At 47.2% G+C, this 26,153-nt stretch overlaps 1 long non-coding RNA gene across 1 annotated transcript in view; it reads left to right on the top strand.

Annotated features, from left to right (window-relative positions):
- LOC120043115 overlaps positions 1–2,379 on the top strand; it is a 32,689-nt gene extending 30,310 nt beyond the window's left edge. Inside the window, exon 3 of the long non-coding RNA XR_005476313.1 lies at positions 2,335–2,379. This is a non-coding gene — a long non-coding RNA (uncharacterized LOC120043115). The remainder of the gene's footprint in view (positions 1–2,334) is intronic.
- The last annotated feature ends 23,774 nt before the right edge of the window (positions 2,380–26,153 follow it).

A 26,153-nucleotide genomic window follows, 5' to 3' on the forward strand; every position in this document is an offset into this window, starting at 1 on the left:
CAAGAGAGGATGGCTTTCACTTCAGCAGTAATAAATTCATGAACTTCTTTGAGGAAAAGATCATGACCATTAGAAAGCAAATTACGGACTCCTCTTTGAATCTGCGTATTCCTCCAGGGCTTAGCTGTCCTGGATCTGCACAGCTCTGCGAGGGCCTGGGATCGGGAGAGACACTTAAGTGTTTTAGTACTATATCTCTTGACACAATGATGAAAATAATCATGGCCTCTAAACCTTCAAGCTGCATACTGGATCCTATTCCTACTAAACTGCTGAAGGAGCTGCTTCCTGTGCTTGGCCCTCCTATGTTGAACATAATAAACAGCTCTCTATCCACTGGATGTGTACCAAACTCACTAAAAGTGGCAGTGATAAAGCCTCTCTTGAAAAAGCCAAACCTTGACCCGGAAAATATAAAAAACTATCGGCCTATATCGAATCTTCCATTCCTCTCAAAAATTTTAGAAAAAGCTGTTGCGCAGCAACTCACTGCCTTTCTGAAGACAAACAATGTATACGAAATGCTTCAGTCTGGTTTTAGACCCCATCATAGCACTGAGACTGCACTTGTGAAGGTGGTAAATGACCTTTTAATGGCGTCAGACCGAGGCTCTGCATCTGTCCTCGTGCTACTAGACCTTAGTGCTGCCTTTGACACCATCGATCACCACATTCTTTTGGAGAGACTGGAAACCCAAATTGGTCTACACGGACAAGTTCTGGCCTGGTTTAGATCTTACCTGTCGGAAAGATATCAGTTTGTCTCTGTGAATGGTTTGTCCTCTGACAAATCAACTGTACATTTCGGTGTTCCTCAAGGTTCCGTTTTAGGACCACTATTGTTTTCACTATATATTTTACCTCTTGGGGATGTTATTCGAAAACATAATGTTAACTTTCACTGCTATGCGGATGACACACAGCTGTACATTTCAATGAAACATGGTGAAGCCCCAAAATTGCCCTCGCTAGAAGCCTGTGTTTCAGACATAAGGAAGTGGATGGCTGAAAACTTTCTACTTTTAAACTCGGACAAAACAGAGATGCTTGTTCTAGGTCCCAAGAAACAAAGAGATCTTCTGTTAAATCTGACAATTCATCTTGATGGTTGTAAAGTCATCTCAAATAAAACTGTGAAGGACCTCGGCGTTACTCTTGACCCTGATCTCTCTTTTGACGAACATATCAAGACTGTTTCAAGGACAGCTTTTTTCCATCTACGTAACATTGCAAAAATCAGAAATGTTCTGTCCAAAAATGATGCAGAAAAATTAATCCATGCATTTGTTACTTCTAGGTTAGACTACTGCAATGCTCTACTTTCCGGCTACCCGGATAAAGCACTAAATAAACTTCAGTTAGTGCTAAATACGGCTGCTAGAATCCTGACTAGAACCAAGAAATTTGATCATATTACTCCAGTGCTAGCTTCCCTACACTGGCTTCCTGTTAAGGCAAGGGCTGATTTCAAGGTTTTACTGTTAACCTATAAAGCGTTACATGGGCTTGCTCCTACCTATCTTTCCGAGTTGGTCCTGCCGTACATACCAATACGTACGCTACGGTCACAAGACGCAGGCCTCCTAATTGTCCCTAGAATTTCTAAGCAAACAGCGGGAGGCAGGGCTTTCTCCTATAGATCTCCATTTTTATGGAACAGTCTGCCTACCCATGTGAGAGACGCAGACTCGGTCTCAACCTTTAAGTCTTTACTGAAGACTTATCTCTTCAGTAGGTCATATGATTGAGTGTAGTCTGGCCCAGGAGTGTGAAGGTGAACGGAAAGGCTCTGGAGCAACGAACCGCCCTTGCTGTCTCTGCCAGGCCGGTTCCCCTCTCTCCACTGGGATTCTCTGCCTCTAACCCTGTTACAGGGGCTGAGTCACTGGCTTGCTGGTGCTCTTTCATGCCGTCCCTAGGAGGGGTGCGTCACTTGAGTGGGTTGAGTTACTGACGTGATCTTCCTGTCTGGGTTGGCGCCCCCCCTTGGTTTGTGCTGTGGTGGAGATCTTTGTGGGCTATACTCGGCCTTGTCTCAGGATTGTAAGTTGGTGGTTGAGGATATCCCTCTAGTGGTGCGGGGGCTGTGCTTTGGCAAAGTGGGTGGGGTTATATCCTTCCTGTTTGGCCCTGTCCGGGGGTTTCTTCGGATGGGGCCACAGTGTCTCCTGACCGCTCCTGTCTCAGCCTCCAGTATTTATGCTGCAGTAGTTTATGTGTCGGGGGGCTAGGGTCAGTTGGTTATACCTGGAGTACTTCTCCTGTCTTATCCAGTGTCCTGTGTGAATTTAAGTATGCTCTCTCTAATTCTCTCGTTCTCTCTTTCTCTCTGAGAACCTGAGCCCTAGGACCATACGTCAGGACTACCGGGCATGATGACACCTTGCTGTCCCCAGTCCGCCTGGCCTTGCTGCTATTCCAGTTTCAACTGTTCTGCCTGCGGTTACGGAACCCCTACCTGTCCCAGACCTGCTGTTTTCAACTCTTAATGATCGGCTATGAAAAGCCAACTGAGATTTATTCCTGATTATTATTTGACCATGCTTGTCATTTATGAACATTTTGAAAATCTTGGCTCTCTCTAATTTTCTCCTTCTCTCTTTCTTTCTCTCGGAGGACCTGAGCCCTAGGACCATACGTCGGGACTACCGGCCGTGGTGACTCCTTGCTGTCCCCAGTCCGCCTGGCCTTGCTGCTATTCCAGTTTCAACTGTTCTGCCTGCGGTTATGGAACCCCTACCTGTCCCAGACCTGCTGTTTTCAACTCTTAATGATCGGCTATGAAAAGCCAACTGAGATTTATTCCTGATTATTATTTGACCATGCTTGTCATTTATGAACATTTTGAAAATCTTGGCTCTCTCTAATTTTCTCCTTCTCTCTTTCTTTCTCTCGGAGGACCTGGGCCCTAGGACCATGCGTCGGGACTGCCGCCCGTGGTGACTCCTTGCTGTCCCCAGTCCGCCTGGCCTTGCTGCTATTCCAGTTTCAGCTGTTCTGCCTGCGGTTATGGAACCGCCACCTGTCCCAGACCTGTTGTTTTTCAACTCTTAATGATCAGCTATGAAAAGCCAACTGAAAATTATTCATGATTATTATTTGACCATGCTTGTCACTTATGAACATTTTTGAACATCTTGGCCATGTTCTGTTATAATCTCCACCCGGCACAGCCAGAAGAGGACTGGCCACCCCTCATAGCCTGGTTCCTCTCTAGGTTTCTTCCTAGGTTTTGGCCTTTCTAGGGAGTTTTTCCTAGCCACCGTGCTTCTACACCTGCATTACTAGCTGTTTGGGGTTTTAGGCTGGGTTTCTGTACAGCACTTCGAGATATTAGCTGATGTACGAAGGGCTATATAAAATAAAATTGATTGATTGATTGAGCTAAACCTCCTCTAACTCTAAACACCCAGCTAAACCTCCTCTAACTCTAAACACTCAGCTAAACCTCGTCTAACTCTAAACACTCAGCTAAACCTCGTCTAACTCTAAACACTCAGCTAAACCTCCTCTAACTCTAAACACCCAGCTAAACCTCCTCTAACTCTAAACACCCAGCTAAACCTCTAACTCTAAACACCCAGCTAAACCTCCTCTAACTCTAAACACCCAGCTAAACCTCCTCTAACTCTAAACACTCAGCTAAACCTCCTCTAACTCTAAACACCCAGCTAAACCTCCTCTAACTCTAAACACCCAGCTAAACCTCCTCTAACTCTAAACACCCAGCTAAACCTCCTCTAACTCTAAACACCCAGCTAAACCTCCTCTGACTCTAAACACTCAGCTAAACCTCCTCTGACTACTCAGCTAAACCTCCTCTAACTCTAAACACCCAGCTAAACCTCCTCTAACTCTAAACACTCAGCTAAACCTCCTCTAACTCTAAACACCCAGCTAAACCTCCTCTAACTACTCAGCTAAACCTCCTCTAACTCTAAACACCCAGCTAAACCTCCTCTAACTCTAAACACTCAGCTAAACCTCGTCTAACTCTAAACACTCAGCTAAACCTCGTCTAACTCTAAACACTCAGCTAAACCTCCTCTAACTCTAAACACCCAGCTAAACCTCTAACTCTAAACACCCAGCTAAACCTCCTCTAACTCTAAACACCCAGCTAAACCTCCTCTAACTCTAAACACTCAGCTAAACCTCCTCTAACTCTAAACACCCAGCTAAACCTCCTCTAACTCTAAACACCCAGCTAAACCTCCTCTAACTCTAAACACCCAGCTAAACCTCCTCTAACTCTAAACACCCAGCTAAACCTCCTCTGACTCTAAACACTCAGCTAAACCTCCTCTGACTACTCAGCTAAACCTCCTCTAACTCTAAACACCCAGCTAAACCTCCTCTAACTCTAAACACCCAGCTAAACCTCCTCTAACTCTAAACACCCAGCTAAACCTCCTCTAACTCTAAACACCCAGCTAAACCTCCTCTAACTCTAAACACCCAGATAACCACCCTAACTCTAAACCCTCAGCTAAAACCTCCTCTAACTAAAGCCACTTAGCTAAACCTCCAGACATTAAATACTCAGCTAAACCTCTTCTGACACTGAACACTCAGCTAATCTTCTTTTGACGCTAAACTTCATCTGACTGTAAACACTCAAGACTGCCCAAATGTGCCTAATTAGTTTTTTAAAATAACTTTTCGATGTTTAAAACTGTGAACATTCCTCAAACAATAGCCTGGTATTCTTTCACTGTAATAGCAACTGTAAATTGGACAGTGCAGTTAGAGACACCAATATCAGATGTGTCTATGTCCTGGGAAATGTTATTGTTACTTACAACCTCATGCTAATCACATTAGCCTGCGTTAGCTCAACCGTCCCATGGAAGGGACACCGATCCCGAAGAGGTTTTAATACGTGAACTCACTGTTCCAGTCAATCGGTATCAGTGAGGAGGTACTGTACTGTACCTCAGTACGTGAGGTCATAATTATTCCACAAGCAGTTTCTTCTCTAATGGAGGAAACACAGATGACTCCACAAGGAAGAGGAGAAGAAGAACACAAACTCAAAGACACAAGAGGAAAACAGCACCGCTAATCTCCACGTTAGATTTCTGACTCATTTGGGTATATCAATAAAGAGGAACAGTACAGGATGAGCTGCCAGGTCCCAAATTAATAAGGCTGCTGATCACATGATGTCAAAGGGCTGAAGAACTCTTTCATCACTAAGAGCTGGCGGGCTGGTGGCCCTGTGGAGAATGATGGTCTCACACCGCGTGGCCGCGGCCACCCTAACCTGGTGGTCCCAGCGCGCACGACCCACGTGGAGTTCCAGGTCTCCGGCAGCCTCTGGAACTGCCGATCTGCGGCCAACAAGGCAGAGTTCATCTCAGCCTATGCTTCCCTCCAGTCCCTCGACTTCTTGGCACTGACGGAAACATGGATTACCACAGATAACACTGCTACTGCTCTCTCCTCGTCTGCCCACGTGTTCTCGCACACCCCGAGAGCTTCTGGTCAGCGGGGTGGTGGCACTGGGATCCTCATCTCTCCCAAGTGGTCATTCTCTCTTTCTCCCCTTACCCATCTGTCTATCGCCTCCTTTGAATTCCATGCTGTCACAGTTACCAGCCCTTTCAAGCTTAACATCCTTATCATTTATCGCCCTCCAGGTTCCCTTGGAGAGTTCATCAATGAGCTTGATGCCTTGATAAGCTCCTTTCCTGAGGACGGCTCACCTCTCACAGTTCTGGGTGACTTTAACCTCCCCACGTCTACCTTTGACTCATTCCTCTCTGCCTCCTTCTTTCCACTCCTCTCCTCTTTTGACCTCACCCTCTCACCTTCCCCCCCTACTCACAAGGCAGGCAATACGCTTGACCTCATCTTTACTAGATGCTGTTCTTCCACTAACCTCATTGCAACTCCCCTCCTAGTCTCCGACCACTACCTTGTATCCTTTTCCCTCTCGCTCTCATCCAACACTTCCCACACTGCCCCTACTCGGATGGTATCGCGCCGTCCCAACCTTCGCTCTCTCTCCCCCGCTACTCTCTCCTCTTCCATCCTATCATCTCTTCCCTCTGCTCAAACCTTCTCCAACCTATCTCCTGATTCTGCCTCCTCAACCCTCCTCTCCTCCCTTTCTGCATCCTTTGACTCTCTATGTCCCCTATCCTCCAGGCCGGCTCGGTCCTCCCCTCCTGCTCCGTGGCTCGACGACTCATTGCGAGCTCACAGAACAGGGCTCCGGGCAGCCGAGCGGAAATGGAGGAAAACTCGCCTCCCTGCGGACCTGGCATCCTTTCACTCCCTCCTCTCTACATTTTCCTCTTCTGTCTCTGCTGCTAAAGCCACTTTCTACCACTCTAAATTCCAAGCATCTGCCTCTAACCCTAGGAAGCTCTTTGCCACCTTCTCCTCCCTCCTGAATCCTCCTCCCCCTCCCCCCCCCTCCTCCCTCTCTGCAGATGACTTCGTCAACCATTTTGAAAAGAAGGTCGACGACATCCGATCCTCGTTTGCTAAGTCAAACGACACCGCTGGTTCTGCTCACACTGCCCTACCCTGTGCTCTGACCTCTTTCTCCCCTCTCTCTCCAGATGAAATCTAGCGTCTTGTGACGGCCGGCCGCCCAACAACCTGCCCGCTTGACCCCATCCCCTCCTCTCTTATCCAGACCATTTCCGGAGACCTTCTCCCTTACCTCACCTCGCTCATCAACTCATCCTTGACCGCTGGCTACGTCCCTTCCGTCTTCAAGAGAGCGAGAGTTGCACCCCTTCTGAAAAAACCTACACTCGATCCCTCCGATGTCAACAACTACAGACCAGTATCCCTTCTTTCTTTTCTCTCCAAAACTCTTGAACGTGCCGTCCTTGGCCAGCTCTCCTGCTATCTCTCTCAGAATGACCTTCTTGATCCAAATCAGTCAGGTTTCAAGACTAGTCATTCAACTGAGACTGCTCTTCTCTGTGTCACGGAGGCGCTCCGCACTGCTAAAGCTAACTCTCTCTCCTCTGCTCTCATCCTTCTTGACCTATCGGCTGCCTTTGATACTGTGAACCATCAGATCCTCCTCTCCACCCTCTCCGAGTTGGGCATCTCCGGCGCGGCCCACGCTTGGATTGCGTCCTACCTGACAGGTCGCTCCTACCAGGTGGCGTGGCGAGAATCTGTCTCCGCAACACGTGCTCTCACCACTGGTGTCCCCCAGGGCTCTGTTCTAGGCCCTCTCCTATTCTCGCTATACACCAAGTCACTTGGCTCTGTCATATCCTCACATGGTCTCTCCTATCATTGCTATGCAGACGACACACAATTAATCTTCTCCTTTCCCCCTTCTGATAACCAGGTGGCGAATCGCATCTCTGCATGTCTGGCAGACATATCAGTGTGGATGACGGATCACCACCTCAAGCTGAACCTCGGCAAGACGGAGCTGCTCTTCCTCCCGGGGAAGGACTGCCCGTTCCATGATCTCGCCATCACGGTTGACAACTCCATTGTGTCCTCCTCCCAGAGCGCTAAGAACCTTGGCGTGATCCTGGACAACACCCTGTCGTTCTCAACTAACATCAAGGCGGTGACCCGTTCCTGTAGGTTCATGCTCTACAACATTCGCAGAGTACGACCCTGCCTCACACAGGAAGCGGCGCAGGTCCTAATCCAGGCACTTGTCATCTCCCGTCTGGATTACTGCAACTCGCTGTTGGCTGGGCTCCCTGCCTGTGCCATTAAACCCCTACAACTCATCCAGAACGCCGCAGCCCGTCTGGTGTTCAACCTTCCCAAGTTCTCTCACGTCACCCCGCTCCTCCGCTCTCTCCACTGGCTTCCAGTTGAAGCTCGCATCCGCTACAAGACCATGGTGCTTGCCTACGGAGCTGCGAGGGGAACGGCACCTCCGTACCTTCAGGCTCTGATCAGGCCCTACACCCAAACAAGGGCACTGCGTTCATCCACCTCTGGCCTGCTCGCCTCCCTACCTCTGAGGAAGTACAGTTCCCGCTCAGCCCAGTCAAAACTGTTCGCTGCTCTGGCACCCCAATGGTGGAACAAACTCCCTCACGACGCCAGGTCAGCGGAGTCAATCACCACCTTCCGGAGACACCTGAAACCCCACCTCTTTAAGGAATACCTAGGATAGGATAAAGTAATCCTTCTAACCCCCCCCCCCCCCCCCCCCCCCCTTAAAAGAGTTAGATGCACTATTGTAAAGTGGTTGTTCCACTGGATATCATAAGGTGAATGCACCAATTTGTAAGACGCTCTGGATAAGAGCGTCTGCTAAATGACTTAAATGTAATGTAAATGTAATGTCTCTACCTCCTCCCCAGGGCTGGACACATGAAGGGAGGAAGTCTTTCATCACTAAGAGCTGGCGGGCTGGTGGCCCTGTGGAGAATGATGGTCTCAACCTCCTCCCCAAGGCTGGACACATGAACGGAGGAAGTCTTTCATCACTAAGAGCTGGCGGGCTGGTGGCCGTGTGGAGAATGATGGTCTCAACCTCCTCCCCAAGGCTGGACACATGAACGGAGGAAGTCTTTCATCACTAAGAGCTGGCGGGCTGGTGGCCGTGTGGAGAATGATGGTCTCAACCTCCTCCCCAAGGCTGGACACATGAAGGGAGGAAGTCTTTCATCACTAAGAGCTGGCGGGCTGGTGGCCCTGTGGAGAATGATGGTCTCAACCTCCTCCCCAAGGCTGGACACATGAAGGGAGGAAGTCTTTCATCACTAAGAGCTGGCGGGCTGGTGGCCCTGTGGAGAATGATGGTCTCTACCTCCTCCCCAAGGCTGGAGACATGAAGGGAGGAAGTCTTTCATCACTAAGAACTGGCGGGCTGGTGGCCCTGTGGAGAATGATGGTCTCTACCTCCTCCCCAGGGCTGGACACATGAACGGAGGAAGTCTTTCATCACTAAGAGCTGGCGGGCTGGTGGCCCTGTGGAGAATGATGGTCTCAACCTCCTCCTCAAGGCTGGACACATGAAGGGAGGAAGTCTTTCATCACTAAGAGCTGGCGGGCTGGTGGCCCTGTGGAGAATGATGGTCTCAACCTCCTCCCCAAGGCTGGACACATGAAGGGAGGAAGTCTTTCATCACTAAGAACTGGCGGGCTGGTGGCCCTGTGGAGAATGATGGTCTCTACCTCCTCCCCAAGGCTGGACACATGAAGGGAGGAAGTCTTTCATCACTAAGAACTGGCGGGCTGGTGGCCCTGTGGAGAATGATGGCCTCTACCTCCTCCCCAAGGCTGGACACATGAAGGGAGGAAGTCTTTCATCACTAAGAGCTGGCGGGCTGGTGGCCCTGTGGAGAATGATGGTCTCTACCTCCTACCCAAGGCTGGACACATGAAGGGAGGAAGTCTTTCATCACTAAGAGCTGGCGGGCTGGTGGCCCTGTGGAGAATGATGGTCTCAACCTCCTCCCCAGGGCTGGACACATGAAGGGAGGAAGTCTTTCATCACTAAGAGCTGGCGGCCCTGTGGAGAATGATGGTCTCAACCTCCTCCACAAGGCTGGACACATGAAGGGAGGAAGTCTTTCATCACTAAGAGCTGGCGGCCCTGTGGAGAATGATGGTCTCTACCTCCTCCCCAAGGCTGGACACATGAAGGGAGGAAGTCTTTCATCACTAAGAGCTGGCGGGCTGGTGGCCCTGTGGAGAATGATGGTCTCAACCTCCTCCCCAAGGCTGGACACATGAAGAGAGGAAGTCTTTCATCACTAAGAGCTGGTGGCCCTGTGGAGAATGATGGTCTCAACCTCCTCCCCAGGGCTGGACACATGAAGGGAGGAAGTCTTTCATCACTAAGAGCTGGTGGCCCTGTGGAGAATGATGGTCTCAACCTCCTCCCCAAGGCTGGACACATGAAGAGAGGAAGTCTTTCATCACTAAGAGCTGGTGGCCCTGTGGAGAATGATGGTCTCAACCTCCTCCCCAAGGCTGGACACATGAAGGGAGGAAGTCTTTCATCACTAAGAGCTGGTGGCCCTGTGGAGAATGATGGTCTCAACCTCCTCTCCAAGGCTGGACACATGAAGGGAGGAAGTCTTTCATCACTAAGAGCTGGTGGCCCTGTGGAGAATGATGGTCTCAACCTCCTACACAAGGCTGGACACATGAAGGGAGGAAGTCTTTCATCACTAAGAGCTGGTGGCCCTGTGGAGAATGATGGTCTCAACCTCCTCCCCAAGGCTGGACACATGAAGGGAGGAAGTCTTTCATCACTAAGAGCTGGTGGCCCTGTGGAGAATGATGGTCTCAACCTCCTCCCCAAGGCTGGACACATGAAGGGAGGAAGTCTTTCATCACTAAGAGCTGGTGGCCCTGTGGAGAATGATGGTCTCAACCTCCTCCCCAAGGCTGGACACATGAAGGGAGGAAGTCTTTCATCACTAAGAGCTGGTGGCCCTGTGGAGAATGATGGTCTCAACCTCCTCCACAAGGCTGGACACATGAAGGGAGGAAGTCTTTCATCACTAAGAGCTGGTGGCCCTGTGGAGAATGATGGTCTCAACCTCCTCCCCAAGGCTGGACACATGAAGGGAGGAAGTCTTTCATCACTAAGAGCTGGTGGCCCTGTGGAGAATGATGGTCTCAACCTCCTCCCCAAGGCTGGACACATGAAGGGAGGAAGTCTTTCATCACTAAGAGCTGGTGGCCCTGTGGAGAATGATGGTCTCAACCTCCTCCCCAAGGCTGGACACATGAAGGGAGGAAGTCTTTCATCACTAAGAGCTGGCGGGCTGGTGGCCCTGTGGAGAATGATGGTCTCAACCTCCTCCCCAAGGCTGGACACATGAAGGGAGGAAGTCTTTCATCACTAAGAACTGGCGGGCTGGTGGCCCTGTGGAGAATGATGGTCTCTACCTCCTCCCCAAGGCTGGACACATGAAGGGAGGAAGTCTTTCATCACTAAGAACTGGCGGGCTGGTGGCCCTGTGGAGAATGATGGCCTCTACCTCCTCCCCAAGGCTGGACACATGAAGGGAGGAAGTCTTTCATCACTAAGAGCTGGCGGGCTGGTGGCCCTGTGGAGAATGATGGTCTCTACCTCCTCCCCAAGGCTGGACACATGAAGGGAGGAAGTCTTTCATCACTAAGAGCTGGCGGGCTGGTGGCCCTGTGGAGAATGATGGTCTCTACCTCCTACCCAAGGCTGGACACATGAAGGGAGGAAGTCTTTCATCACTAAGAGCTGGCGGGCTGGTGGCCCTGTGGAGAATGATGGTCTCAACCTCCTCCCCAGGGCTGGACACATGAAGGGAGGAAGTCTTTCATCACTAAGAGCTGGCGGCCCTGTGGAGAATGATGGTCTCAACCTCCTCCACAAGGCTGGACACATGAAGGGAGGAAGTCTTTCATCACTAAGAGCTGGCGGCCCTGTGGAGAATGATGGTCTCTACCTCCTCCCCAAGGCTGGACACATGAAGGGAGGAAGTCTTTCATACCTTAACCTTTCTAGGATGAGTGTGCCGCTAGCGGCACTCCCCCCCCCCCCACTGAAAAACCAGTGCCGCGAAATTCAAAAAAAATATTTTTTTAAAATATTTAACTTTCACACATTAAAGTCCAATACAGCTAATGAAAGACACAGATCTTGTGAATCCAGTCAACATGTCCGATTTTTAAAATGTTTTACAGGGAAGACACAATATGTAAAGATGTACATCTATTACCTAAAAACACATTAGCATAATCCACCATCTTTTATTTGTCCACCAACACCAGTAGCCATCACCAATTCGGCTAAACTAAGATATTTATAGCCCCTAACCAACAAAAAAACTCATTAGATGACAGTCTGATAACATATTTATGGTATGGGATAGGTTTTGTTAGAAAAAAGTGCATATTTCAGGTAGATGGCATAGGTTACAATTGCACCCACCGTCACAAATGGAATAGAAAAACTACTTAGAGCAACGTGTTTACCTACTTACTAATCATCAAACATTTCGTAAAAATACACAGCATACACGAATCGAAAGACACAGATCCTGTGAATACAGACAATATTTCAGATTTTCTAAGTGTCTTACAGCGAAAACACAATAAATCGTTATATTAGCATAGCACATACCACATAGCAGCCCAGCATTGATTCTAGCCAAAGTGAGCGATAAAAGTCAACATCGCCAAAAGATATTAATTTTTTCACTAACCTTCTCAGAATTCTTCCGATGACACTCCTGTAACATCACATTACAACATGCATATACAGTTTGATCGCAAATGTTTATATTTAGCCACCAAAATCATGGTTATACAATGTGAAATTTAGCTCAGCTGGTCAGAAAATTTCCTTGCGCCACTTAGACAGTGATCTACTCTTATACATAAATACTCATAAACGTGACTAAAAAATATAGGGTGGACAGGGATTGATAGACAATTTAATTCTTAATACAATTGCGTTATTACATTTTTTAATTTATCCTTACTTTTCAATACAGTTTGCGCCAAGCGAAGCTACGTCAAAAAACATGGCGTCCTAAGCCACTAAAATGTTTCGACAGAAACACGATTTATCATAATAAAAATGTCCTACTTTGAGCTGTTCTTCCATCAGTATCTTGGGCAAAGGATCCTTTCTTGGGAGAAATCGTCTTTTGGTGGAAAGCTGTCCTCTTGCCATGTGGAAATGCCAACGGCGTTCGGGATGAACTGAAAAGCGTGCCCAACTATTCACATCGTTGCAAAAATAAATGTCCCAAAATCGCACTAAACGGATATAAATTGCTATAAAACGCTTTAAATTAACTACCTTATGATGTTTTTAACTCCCATAACGAGTAGAAACATGACCCGAGTAATATTACCCCCTTCACTAATGCTTGGAAAAGGTGCGGGCCGGTGTCCTCTAGGCGCATGACGCAGCTCCAAAAGAATGACTAGCTTCAGGGTTTTTTCATTTGTAGGGCCTGTGAACGCGCAATCGACCCCATTGGAATCGTCATCACGTAAAGGCATCCAGGGGAAGACGTAAGAAGTGTCCGTATAGTCATAGCAAAATCAGTGCCTTTTTAACTGACTTCAGAACAGTGGCCAACATTTCTGAAATCTGAATCCATGTCAGGGAAATTGCTGTAGAATGGGCTCTGTTCCACTTAGAGACAAAATTTCAACTCCTATAGAAACTATAGACTGTTTTCTATCCAATAATAATAATAATATGCATATTGTACGATCAAGGATTTTGTGGGAAGCCGTTTAAAAAAAGTACCCAATTAGCATAAATAGCCTAAACAGCGCCCTCATCCCCAACAGGTTAAGGGAAGTCTGGGACGGGAGCCGTATGGTTAGTGAAGAAAGTCCCATTGCAAATGTACGGTCCCTTACCTGACGTCTTAATACGTCGCAGAAAATCGCGGACGGCGTCGGGCCGTGGGCGGCGGAGAGCTCTTTCAGGAAGTCACTCAAAAAAACGTTTCGGAATTTCGGTTTCCGTTTTATAAAAATGACAAATTTTTGACTTTTTTCTGCATTCTCGAAAATTCCCACAAGAGGGAAAATAAATCATATTGCAGGCGCACGAGCACGTGGCAAACGAGCGCGGCCTTTTCTCCTAAACTGAAAATATTTCGAAGACGAAACTCGGCGAGCGTAGGTTTGGAGTAATGGGCAGTTGGCCCCGAACAAGATGGCGTCGAGACCTCGGCGCTTTTTGAGTTATGGCCATTTTTCTGGGATTAAAGGGTTAAAACGCAAGTAGGGTGCTAATTTGACCGCTTCATGTCAAAGTACATAAGCATACGGTGTCAGGAAAAAAAGAACCAGCCATTTATCTATCGTAATTTAAGAGAAATCGTACATTGACCGTTTGGTGATGTTCACAAAGAGGATTTTTTTTTTTCAAAAAAATCACAGATCCAGTTGCAGTGTGTTCAGACGTACATTTTTAAAGTGGGTCTCGAAGCTCTGCGAGAATCCTGTGATTTTATATGATTTTATGAAATAACACACACTCATTTAACCCTCTTTAAATAAGTCAGTTCTTAACATAAAGACTTAAAACTCAATATTATATAAGAGCCTACACCAAGGAGGGTATGTGTTCAATTTCAGCTTCCTATGTCAACTGGAAGTACCTTAAAATGGTGCCACAGGGTCAGGTTTGAAGGGTAATAAAGGTCAGATCTTTTCAAAACTTCACTTGTGTGATTAGACAACCCTCATGAACTGTAATCAGTCATTTTTCCCAACAGATGTCAAAGAAAATCTCTCTCACACAATCACACACACACAAAAAGGAAAGATGGAGTAAAAAAGTACGGTGGTTAACGACACACAAAGCCCACAATGGCATTACTATTATCTCTAGGCCGTGCCGAGTTCAACGAGATGCCCCGCTTGACCGTAGCTCGCTCGGTTTGAGCACAGCGACCGTTACAAGAGAACGGACACAAATGACCTTTTGACCTCAATGTCAATTTCATTTGCTTTTGGGACACAGAGAGAGAACCGTTAAGGTTAGAAACACAATTTCACCTCAGGAGTGTTCTTAAGGTCCTCCCGATCTGTGCAAGCCTAACCCTGACCTTGTGGCATTAACCCTTCACAGTTAAAAGAAGGTGTTTACATCAAATAGTTTACAATGAAATGTCTCCCCATTGGAATACATTGACTGCACCTCTAAATTCAACCTAAAGCCTATGTGGGTTATGATTGTCTTATGAACCTGTCTTTGATGTCAGTCCATCAAGCCACCATGAGGTCTACCTGTGTCGATTCTAAGCTTCCTGGAGCAACCGGAAGTGGTTAAATCACCCTAAAAGTGTTTGCCATAGCCAACCTGCAGTTTGAGAGAAATAGTGCATTCAGCCCTATGTAAATCAGTCAATTTTTAACATACAGACTTAAAACTCAGGATTCTGTAACAGCCTACTCCAGTGATGATATGTGTTTATTTATAGCTTCCTGTGACAACCGGAAGTGCCATAACTGGTGTCAAATGGGCTGTTTCGAAGGGTTAAAAATGTCAAATCTTTCCAAAACTTCATATATGTGAATAGACAACCCTCCTGAACTGTAAATCAGTTCTTGATCCCATCAGATTTCAACAAAAAAAAATACACACCGACACAGAAATGATGGAGGGACACACTGAGGGGCTAAGAGGCAGACAGTGCCTGCAGTAGTTACTTTTGTTCCAACTTTTAAAGAACCGTCAGACCTAGAGTTCTGAAAATTTACAAACCTGTTCTAGACCTCAGGTCGATTGTGCACGGTGAATTATATGGCTCTAGAAGGTTCTCGGATCGATAAAAAGCCTCGTGTATTTGCCATGTTTTCAATTCATTTTGACCTCAACGAAACGGACGACATTTAGAAAAGTCCCAGAGTCTCAAGACTAGGTGCGTTGAAACCGGCTCGGCCCATAGAGACAGACCCCAACGAGCCTGTTTGATTGCTCATTCAAGGACCCCGTAGCAAGGCAATGAAAAAAGTGGCATTTCAGCACCAATTAGGGTTTTGCTCGGGCACCGAATGACCTATCGAGCCGAAACTTGGGATTCGAGGTCGCTTCACATAGGGCTAAACATAATGTGTGAACTGGACCCGCAGCTAGAACATAACTACGTATTATTTGTTTTATTATGGTTTAAATAGAAGGCGCTGTGAATTTTGGGCCTGCTCTGAAATATGTTATAGTTGGCTTCTAAAGGAGTTGGAAAAAGTGAGTTTGGAGTCAGATGGTATCAGTTTGGTGTCTGAAAATATCTATTTGACTGATGGACACTGACTTGCTCGTTGACTTTTGTACATTTGCAATATGTTTCAACGGGGAGGTACCATGAGGAAAAAGCGACATGATGAAATTTCACGAAACGAGCGATGGAGAGGAACCACTATCACTGCCCGGCCATCCTGAGGTCATCAGACCGTTGACTTTTGCATTTCTAAAGTATTTAAGAGAATGTACGTTACATTTGCAATATGATTCAACATCACATCATATTGCAAATGCACGTTAGATTTGCAATATGATGTGATGTTGAATCATATTGCAAATGTAACGTGCATTCTTTAAATACTTTAGAAATACAAAAGTCAACGTCCTGATGACCTCAGGATGGCCGGGCAGTGATAGTGGTTCCTCTCCAACGCTCGTTGCGTGAAATTTCATCATGTCGCTTTTTCCTCATGGTACCTCCCCGTTGAAACATATTGCAAATGTACAAAAGTCGACTAGCAAGTCAACTAGCAAGTGTCAACAAAAGTCAACTAGCAAGTGACCATCAGTCAATTGGATATTTTCAGACACCAAACTGATACCATCTGACTCCAAACTCACTTTTTACAACTCCTTTAGAAGCCAACTATCACATATTTCAGAGCAGGCCCAAAATTCACAGCGCCTTCCATGAATGCACCAAAATAGCATTCTGAAATCACCACTAAAATGACATTGCCATATTCTCCAGGCCGTGCCGAGTTCAACGGGATGCCCCGCTTGACCGTAGCTCGCTCGGTCTGAGCGCAGCGACCGTTACAAGAGAACGGACACGAATGACCTTTTGACCTCAATGTCAATTTCATTTGCTTTTGGGAGACAGAGAGAGAACCGTTAAGGTTAGAAGCACAATTTCACCTCAGGAACAATCCTAAGGTCCTCCCGATCTGTGCAAGCCTAACCTTGACCTTGTGGCATTAACCCTTCACAGTTAAAAGAAGGCGTTTACATCAAACATTTTACAATGACATTTCGCCCCATAGGAATACATTGACTGCTCCTCTAAATTCAACCTGAAGCCTATGTGGGTTATGAATGTCTTATGAACCTGTCTTTGATAACAATCCATCAGGCTACTATGAGGTCTACCTGTGTTGATTTTAAGCTACCTGGAGCAACCGGAAGTGGTTAAAATCACCCTAAAAAGTGTCCAGATATACATGACTTGCAATTTTGAAAATCACTGCATTCAACCCTATGTAGATCAGTCAATTCTTAACGTATAGACTTAAAACTCAGGATTCTGTAACAGCATACCCCAGTCAAGATATGTGTTTACCTATAGCTTCCTGTGCCAACCGGAAGTGCCTTAAAATGGTGTCATGGTGCTGTTTCGAAGGGTTAAAAAGGTCAGAACTTTTCAAAACTTCATTTGTGTGATTAGACAAGCCTCATGAACTGTAAATCAGTCATTTCTCTAAGCAGATGTCAAAGGAAAGCTCTCTCTCACACAAAAACACACACACAAAGCAATGATGGAGTGAAAAAGTACGGTGCTTAAAGACACACAAAGCCGGCAATGGCATTCCCATTATCCCTAGGCCGTGCCGAGTTCAACGAGATGCCCCGCTTGACCGTAGCTCACTCGGTCTGAGAGCAGCGACCGTTACAAGAGAACGGACACGAATGACCTTTTGACCTCAATGTCAATTTTATTTGCTTTTGGGAGACAGAGAGAGAACCGTTAAGGTTAGAAACACAATTTCACCTCAGGAATGTTCTTAAGGTCCTCCCGATCTGTGCAAGCCTAACTTTGACCTTGTGGCATTAACCCTTCACAGTTAAAAGAAGGTGTTTACATCAAACAGTTTACAATGACATTTCGCCCCATAGGAATACATTGACTGCTCCCCTAAATTCAACCTGAAGCCTATGTGGGTTATGAATGTCTTATGAACCTGTCTTTGATGACAGTCCATTAGGCCACCATGAGGTCTACCTGTGTCGATTCTAAGCTTCCTGGAGCAACCGGAAGTGGTTAAAATCACCCTAAAAGTGTTTGCAATAAGCACCCTGCAATTTGAGAGAAATAGTGCATTCAGCCCTATGTAAATCAGTCAATTTTTAACATATAGACTTAAAACTCAGGATTCTGTAACAGCATACTCCAGTGAGTATATGTCTTTACTTTCAGCTTCCTGTGCCAACCGGAAGTGCCATAATTGGTGTCAAATGGGCTGTTTTGAAGGGTTAAAAATGTCAAATCTTTCCAAAACTTCATAATTGTGATTAGGCTACCCTCCTGAACTGTAAATCAGTCATTAGTCCCATCAGATTTCAAAGAAAAATTTACACACCCAAACAGAAATGATGGAGGGACACACTGAGGGGCTAAGAGGCAGACAGTGCCTGTAGTAGTTACTTTTGTTCCAACTTTTAAAGAACCGTCAGACTTAGAGTTCTGAAACTTTACAAACCTGTTCTAGACCTCAGGTCGATTGTGCACGGTGAGTTATGTGGCTCTAGAAGGTTCTCAGACCGATAAACAGCCTCGTGTATTTGCTATGTTTTCAATTCATTTTCAGCTCAACGAAACTGACGACATTTAGAAAAGTCCCAGAGTCTCAAGACTAGGTGCATTGAAACCGGCTCGGCCCATAGAGTCAGACCCCAACCAGCCTGTTTGATTGCTCATTCAAGGACCCCGTAGCAAGGCAATGAAAAAAGTGGATTTTCAGCACCAATTAAGGTATTGCTCGGGCACCGAATGACCTATCGAGCCGAAACTTGGGATTCGAGGTCGCCTCACATAGGGCTAAACATAATGTGAGAACTGGACCCGCAGCTAGAACATAACTACGTATTATTTGTTTTATTATGGTTTAAATGGAAGGCGCTGTGAATTTTGGGCCTGCTCTGAAATATGTTATAGTTGGCTTCTAAAGGAGTTGGAAAAAGTGAGTTTGGTGTCAGATGGTATCAGTTTGGTGTCTGACAATATCCAATTGACTGATGGACACTGACTTGCTAGTTGACTTTTGTGCATTTGCAATATGTTTCAACGGGGGGGTACCATCACCAAAATCGACATGATGAAATTTCCACGCAACGAGCGATGGAGAGGAACCACTAACACTGCCCGGCCATCCTGAGGTCATCAGGACGTTCAATTTTGTATTTCTAAAGTATTTAAAGAATGCACGTTACATTTGCAATATGATTCAACACATCATATTGCAAATGTAACACTGTGTGTTATGTTTGCAATATGATTCAACACATCATATTACAAATGTAACACTGTGTGTTATGTTTGCAATATGATTCAACACATCATATTACAAATGTAACACTGTGTGTTATGTTTGCAATATGATTCAACACATCATATTGCAAATGTAACACTGTGTGTTATGTTTGCAATATGATTCAACACATCATATTGCAAATATAACAGTGTGTGTTTGCAATATGATTCAACAGTGTGTTATGTTTGCAATATGATGTGATGTTTTTCACTGTTGAATCATATGCAAATGTAACGTGCATTCTTTAAATAAACCCTATGTGGGTTATGAATGTCTTATGAACCTGTCTTCAATGACAATCCATCAAGCCACTATGAGGTCTACCTGTGTTGATTCTAAGCTTCCTGGAGCAACCGGAAGTGATAAAATCACCCTAAAAGTGTTTTACCCAACCAGCAGTTTGTGATATATAGTGCATTCAACCCTGTGTAAATCAGTCAGTTCTTAACGTATAGACTTAAAACTCAGGATTCTGTAAAAGCATACCCCGATCAGGATAGGTGTTTACTTATAGCTTCCTGTGCCAACCGGAAGTGCCTTAAAATGGGGTCATAGGTGCTGTTTCAAAGGGTTAAAAAAGTCAGATCTTTCCAAAACTTTAAGTGTGTGATTAGGCAACCCTCATGAAGTGTAAATCAGTCATTTCTCTAATCAGATGTCAAAGAAAAGCTCACACACACACACACAGACACACACAGCAAGGATGGAATGAAAAAGTATGGTGCTTAAAGACACACAGAGCCTTAAATGCTTTTAGGGGGGATCCAGACTTCCATACCCGCTCTGGGAGCACTATACTACGGGCAAAAATCAATGGGTGCTGGCCTGAGTGATTTATGGAGGTTTTCAAAAAAAGTCAAAAAATATTCTGTTTCATGTTTTGGGTTACCACACACGATTTTCAATACAGTTTTAAATGCTTCATTTTGGCCTTTAAAAAAAAAAAGTTATTTTCGACTATGAAGGGGGTGATACGTTTTTTCCAAATTTTTGACATTTTTTACTTCCTATGAAATCACATTCCAAATGCACAAAACATATTCCTTAAGTACAAGTAAACATTTATAAAAAATTATGATAATAAATTGTGACTAAAGTACTTTCATACAGTTCTTACACATGTGTAATTGACATAAAACTCGAAAGAATTTTGAAAAACGGTCCAGAAAGCACTTTTTTAAAGGGGGTGATATGTTTTTTCCAAATTTTGGACATTTTTGACTTATGACTTTTGACTTCCTATGAAATCACATTCCAAATGCACAAAACAAATTCCTTAAGTCCAAATAAAAATGTCCTAAAAATTATGTTAATAAAATTTGACAAAAGTATTTTCATACAGTTCTTACACATGTGTAATTGACATAAAAATTGAAAGAATTTCGAAAAACGGTCCAGAAAGCACTTTTTTAAAGGGGGTGATACGTTTTTTCCAAAATTTTGACATTTTTGACTTTTGACTTTTGACTTCCTATGAAATCACATTCCAAATGCACAAAACAAATTCCTTAAGTCCAAATAAAAATGTCCAAAAAATTATGTTAATAAAATTTGACAAAAGTATTTTCATACAGTTCTTACACATGTGTAATTGACATAAAACTCGAAAGAATTTCGAAAAAAGGTCCAGAAAGCACTTTTTTAAGGGGGTTATAAATTTTTGCCAAAACTTTCAAAATCTCAAAATTTTACTCTTGGGTCTTGACTTGCGTTACAAAAGGCCTATGAAAAATTTAGATAGAAAACACTCGCCCACTATAGGATTTTTGGGGTGTTACACAGCTCATTTACAATATGGCATTTGCCATCAACTTTGGACGAAACAGCACCGGATGTAATATGAAATCCCACACAATCCCATCGTGTATATGGTCCGCTCGGTGCCAATAAGTTGCCATGTTATTTTGTACAATTGAGGGGGGACTTCCCTTACATCACTAAGAGCTGGCGGGCTGGTGGCCCTGTGGAGAATGATGGTCTCAACCTCCTCCCCAAGGCTGGACACATGAAGAGAGGAAGTCTTTCATCACTAAGAGCTGGTGGCCCTGTGGAGAATGATGGTCTCAACCTCGTCCCCAGGGCTGGACACATGAAGGGAGGAAGTCTTTCATCACTAAGAGCTGGTGGCCCTGTGGAGAATGATGGTCTCAACCTCCTCCCCAAGGCTGGACACATGAAGAGAGGAAGTCTTTCATCACTAAGAGCTGGTGGCCCTGTGGAGAATGATGGTCTCAACCTCCTCCCCAAGGCTGGACACATGAAGGGAGGAAGTCTTTCATCACTAAGAGCTGGTGGCCCTGTGGAGAATGATGGTCTCAACCTCCTCCCCAAGGCTGGACACATGAAGGGAGGAAGTCTTTCATCACTAAGAGCTGGTGGCCCTGTGGAGAATGATGGTCTCAACCTCCTCCACAAGGCTGGACACATGAAGGGAGGAAGTCTTTCATCACTAAGAGCTGGTGGCCCTGTGGAGAATGATGGTCTCAACCTCCTCCCCAAGGCTGGACACATGAAGGGAGGAAGTCTTTCATCACTAAGAGCTGGTGGCCCTGTGGAGAATGATGGTCTCAACCTCCTCCCCAAGGCTGGACACATGAAGGGAGGAAGTCTTTCATCACTAAGAGCTGGTGGCCCTGTGGAGAATGATGGTCTCAACCTCCTCTCCAAGGCTGGACACATGAAGGGAGGAAGTCTTTCATCACTAAGAGCTGGTGGCCCTGTGGAGAATGATGGTCTCAACCTCCTACACAAGGCTGGACACATGAAGGGAGGAAGTCTTTCATCACTAAGAGCTGGTGGCCCTGTGGAGAATGATGGTCTCAACCTCCTCCCCAAGGCTGGACACATGAAGGGAGGAAGTCTTTCATCACTAAGAGCTGGCGGGCTGGTGGCCCTGTGGAGAATGATGGTCTCTACCTCCTACCCAAGGCTGGACACATGAAGGGAGGAAGTCTTTCATCACTAAGAGCTGGCGGGCTGGTGGCCCTGTGGAGAATGATGGTCTCAACCTCCTCCCCAGGGCTGGACACATGAAGGGAGGAAGTCTTTCATCACTAAGAGCTGGCGGCCCTGTGGAGAATGATGGTCTCAACCTCCTCCACAAGGCTGGACACATGAAGGGAGGAAGTCTTTCATCACTAAGAGCTGGCGGCCCTGTGGAGAATGATGGTCTCTACCTCCTCCCCAAGGCTGGACACATGAAGGGAGGAAGTCTTTCATCACTAAGAGCTGGCGGGCTGGTGGCCCTGTGGAGAATGATGGTCTCAACCTCCTCCCCAAGGCTGGACACATGAAGAGAGGAAGTCTTTCATCACTAAGAGCTGGTGGCCCTGTGGAGAATGATGGTCTCAACCTCGTCCCCAGGGCTGGACACATGAAGGGAGGAAGTCTTTCATCACTAAGAGCTGGTGGCCCTGTGGAGAATGATGGTCTCAACCTCCTCCCCAAGGCTGGACACATGAAGAGAGGAAGTCTTTCATCACTAAGAGCTGGTGGCCCTGTGGAGAATGATGGTCTCAACCTCCTCCCCAAGGCTGGACACATGAAGGGAGGAAGTCTTTCATCACTAAGAGCTGGTGGCCCTGTGGAGAATGATGGTCTCATCCTCCTCCCCAAGGCTGGACACATGAAGGGAGGAAGTCTTTCATCACTAAGAGCTGGTGGCCCTGTGGAGAATGATGGTCTCAACCTCCTCCCCAAGGCTGGACACATGAAGGGAGGAAGTCTTTCATCACTAAGAGCTGGTGGCCCTGTGGAGAATGATGGTCTCAACCTCCTCCCCAAGGCTGGACACATGAAGGGAGGAAGTCTTTCATCACTAAGAGCTGGTGGCCCTGTGGAGAATGATGGTCTCAACCTCCTCTCCAAGGCTGGACACATGAAGGGAGGAAGTCTTTCATCACTAAGAGCTGGTGGCCCTGTGGAGAATGATGGTCTCAACCTCCTACACAAGGCTGGACACATGAAGGGAGGAAGTCTTTCATCACTAAGAGCTGGTGGCCCTGTGGAGAATGATGGTCTCAACCTCCTCCCCAAGGCTGGACACATGAAGGGAGGAAGTCTTTCATCACTAAGAGCTGGTGGCCCTGTGGAGAATGATGGTCTCAACCTCCTCCCCAAGGCTGGACACATGAAGGGAGGAAGTCTTTCATCACTAAGAGCTGGTGGCCCTGTGGAGAATGATGGTCTCAACCTCCTCCCCAAGGCTGGACACATGAAGGGAGGAAGTCTTTCATCACTAAGAGCTGGTGGCCCTGTGGAGAATGATGGTCTCAACCTCCTCCACAAGGCTGGACACATGAAGGGAGGAAGTCTTTCATCACTAAGAGCTGGTGGCCCTGTGGAGAATGATGGTCTCAACCTCCTCCCCAAGGCTGGACACATGAAGGGAGGAAGTCTTTCATCACTAAGAGCTGGTGGCCCTGTGGAGAATGATGGTCTCAACCTCCTCCCCAAGGCTGGACACATGAAGGGAGGAAGTCTTTCATCACTAAGAGCTGGTGGCCCTGTGGAGAATGATGGTCTCAACCTCCTCCCCAAGGCTGGACACATGAAGGGAGGAAGTCTTTCATCACTAAGAGCTGGCGGGCTGGTGGCCCTGTGGAGAATGATGGTCTCAACCTCCTCCCCAAGGCTGGACACATGAAGGGAGGAAGTCTTTCATCACTAAGAGCTGGCGGGCTGGTGGCCCTGTGGAGAATGATGGTCTCAACCTCCTCCCCAAGGCTGGACACATGAAGGGAGGAAGTCTTTCATCACTAAGAACTGGCGGGCTGGTGGCCCTGTGGAGAATGATGGTCTCTACCTCCTCCCCAAGGCTGGACACATGAAGGGAGGAAGTCTTTCATCACTAAGAACTGGCGGGCTGGTGGCCCTGTGGAGAATGATGGCCTCTACCTCCTCCCCAAGGCTGGACACATGAAGGGAGGAAGTCTTTCATCACTAAGAGCTGGCGGGCTGGTGGCCCTGTGGAGAATGATGGTCTCTACCTCCTCCCCAAGGCTGGACACATGAAGGGAGGAAGTCTTTCATCACTAAGAGCTGGCGGGCTGGTGGCCCTGTGGAGAATGATGGTCTCTACCTCCTACCCAAGGCTGGACACATGAAGGGAGGAAGTCTTTCATCACTAAGAGCTGGCGGGCTGGTGGCCCTGTGGAGAATGATGGTCTCAACCTCCTCCCCAGGGCTGGACACATGAAGGGAGGAAGTCTTTCATCACTAAGAGCTGGCGGCCCTGTGGAGAATGATGGTCTCTACCTCCTCCCCAAGGCAGGACACATGAAGGGAGGAAGTCTTTCATCACTAAGAGCTGGCGGGCTGGTGGCCCTGTGGAGAATGATGGTCTCAACCTCCTCCCCAAGGCTGGACACATGAAGAGAGGAAGTCTTTCATCACTAAGAGCTGGTGGCCCTGTGGAGAATGATGGTCTCAACCTCGTCCCCAGGGCTGGACACATGAAGGGAGGAAGTCTTTCATCACTAAGAGCTGGTGGCCCTGTGGAGAATGATGGTCTCAACCTCCTCCCCAAGGCTGGACACATGAAGAGAGGAAGTCTTTCATCACTAAGAGCTGGTGGCCCTGTGGAGAATGATGGTCTCAACCTCCTCCCCAAGGCTGGACACATGAAGGGAGGAAGTCTTTCATCACTAAGAGCTGGTGGCCCTGTGGAGAATGATGGTCTCAACCTCCTCCCCAAGGCTGGACACATGAAGGGAGGAAGTCTTTCATCACTAAGAGCTGGTGGCCCTGTGGAGAATGATGGTCTCAACCTCCTCCACAAGGCTGGACACATGAAGGGAGGAAGTCTTTCATCACTAAGAGCTGGTGGCCCTGTGGAGAATGATGGTCTCAACCTCCTCCCCAAGGCTGGACACATGAAGGGAGGAAGTCTTTCATCACTAAGAGCTGGTGGCCCTGTGGAGAATGATGGTCTCAACCTCCTCCCCAAGGCTGGACACATGAAGGGAGGAAGTCTTTCATCACTAAGAGCTGGTGGCCCTGTGGAGAATGATGGTCTCAACCTCCTCCCCAAGGCTGGACACATGAAGGGAGGAAGTCTTTCATCACTAAGAGCTGGTGGCCCTGTGGAGAATGATGGTCTCAACCTCCTCCACAAGGCTGGACACATGAAGGGAGGAAGTCTTTCATCACTAAGAGCTGGTGGCCCTGTGGAGAATGATGGTCTCAACCTCCTCCCCAAGGCTGGACACATGAAGGGAGGAAGTCTTTCATCACTAAGAGCTGGTGGCCCTGTGGAGAATGATGGTCTCAACCTCCTCCCCAAGGCTGGACACATGAAGGGAGGAAGTCTTTCATCACTAAGAGCTGGTGGCCCTGTGGAGAATGATGGTCTCAACCTCCTCCCCAAGGCTGGACACATGAAGGGAGGAAGTCTTTCATCACTAAGAGCTGGCGGGCTGGTGGCCCTGTGGAGAATGATGGTCTCAACCTCCTCCCCAAGGCTGGACACATGAAGGGAGGAAGTCTTTCATCACTAAGAGCTGGCGGGCTGGTGGCCCTGTGGAGAATGATGGTCTCAACCTCCTCCCCAAGGCTGGACACATGAAGGGAGGAAGTCTTTCATCACTAAGAACTGGCGGGCTGGTGGCCCTGTGGAGAATGATGGTCTCTACCTCCTCCCCAAGGCTGGACACATGAAGGGAGGAAGTCTTTCATCACTAAGAACTGGCGGGCTGGTGGCCCTGTGGAGAATGATGGCCTCTACCTCCTCCCCAAGGCTGGACACATGAAGGGAGGAAGTCTTTCATCACTAAGAGCTGGCGGGCTGGTGGCCCTGTGGAGAATGATGGTCTCTACCTCCTCCCCAAGGCTGGACACATGAAGGGAGGAAGTCTTTCATCACTAAGAGCTGGCGGGCTGGTGGCCCTGTGGAGAATGATGGTCTCTACCTCCTACCCAAGGCTGGACACATGAAGGGAGGAAGTCTTTCATCACTAAGAGCTGGCGGGCTGGTGGCCCTGTGGAGAATGATGGTCTCAACCTCCTCCCCAGGGCTGGACACATGAAGGGAGGAAGTCTTTCATCACTAAGAGCTGGCGGCCCTGTGGAGAATGATGGTCTCTACCTCCTCCCCAAGGCAGGACACATGAAGGGAGGAAGTCTTTCATCACTAAGAGCTGGCGGGCTGGTGGCCCTGTGGAGAATGATGGTCTCAACCTCCTCCC

This window comes from Salvelinus namaycush, unplaced genomic scaffold, assembly GCF_016432855.1.
Source record: "Salvelinus namaycush isolate Seneca unplaced genomic scaffold, SaNama_1.0 Scaffold871, whole genome shotgun sequence".
In the NCBI taxonomy this organism is placed as follows: domain Eukaryota; kingdom Metazoa; phylum Chordata; class Actinopteri; order Salmoniformes; family Salmonidae; genus Salvelinus; species Salvelinus namaycush.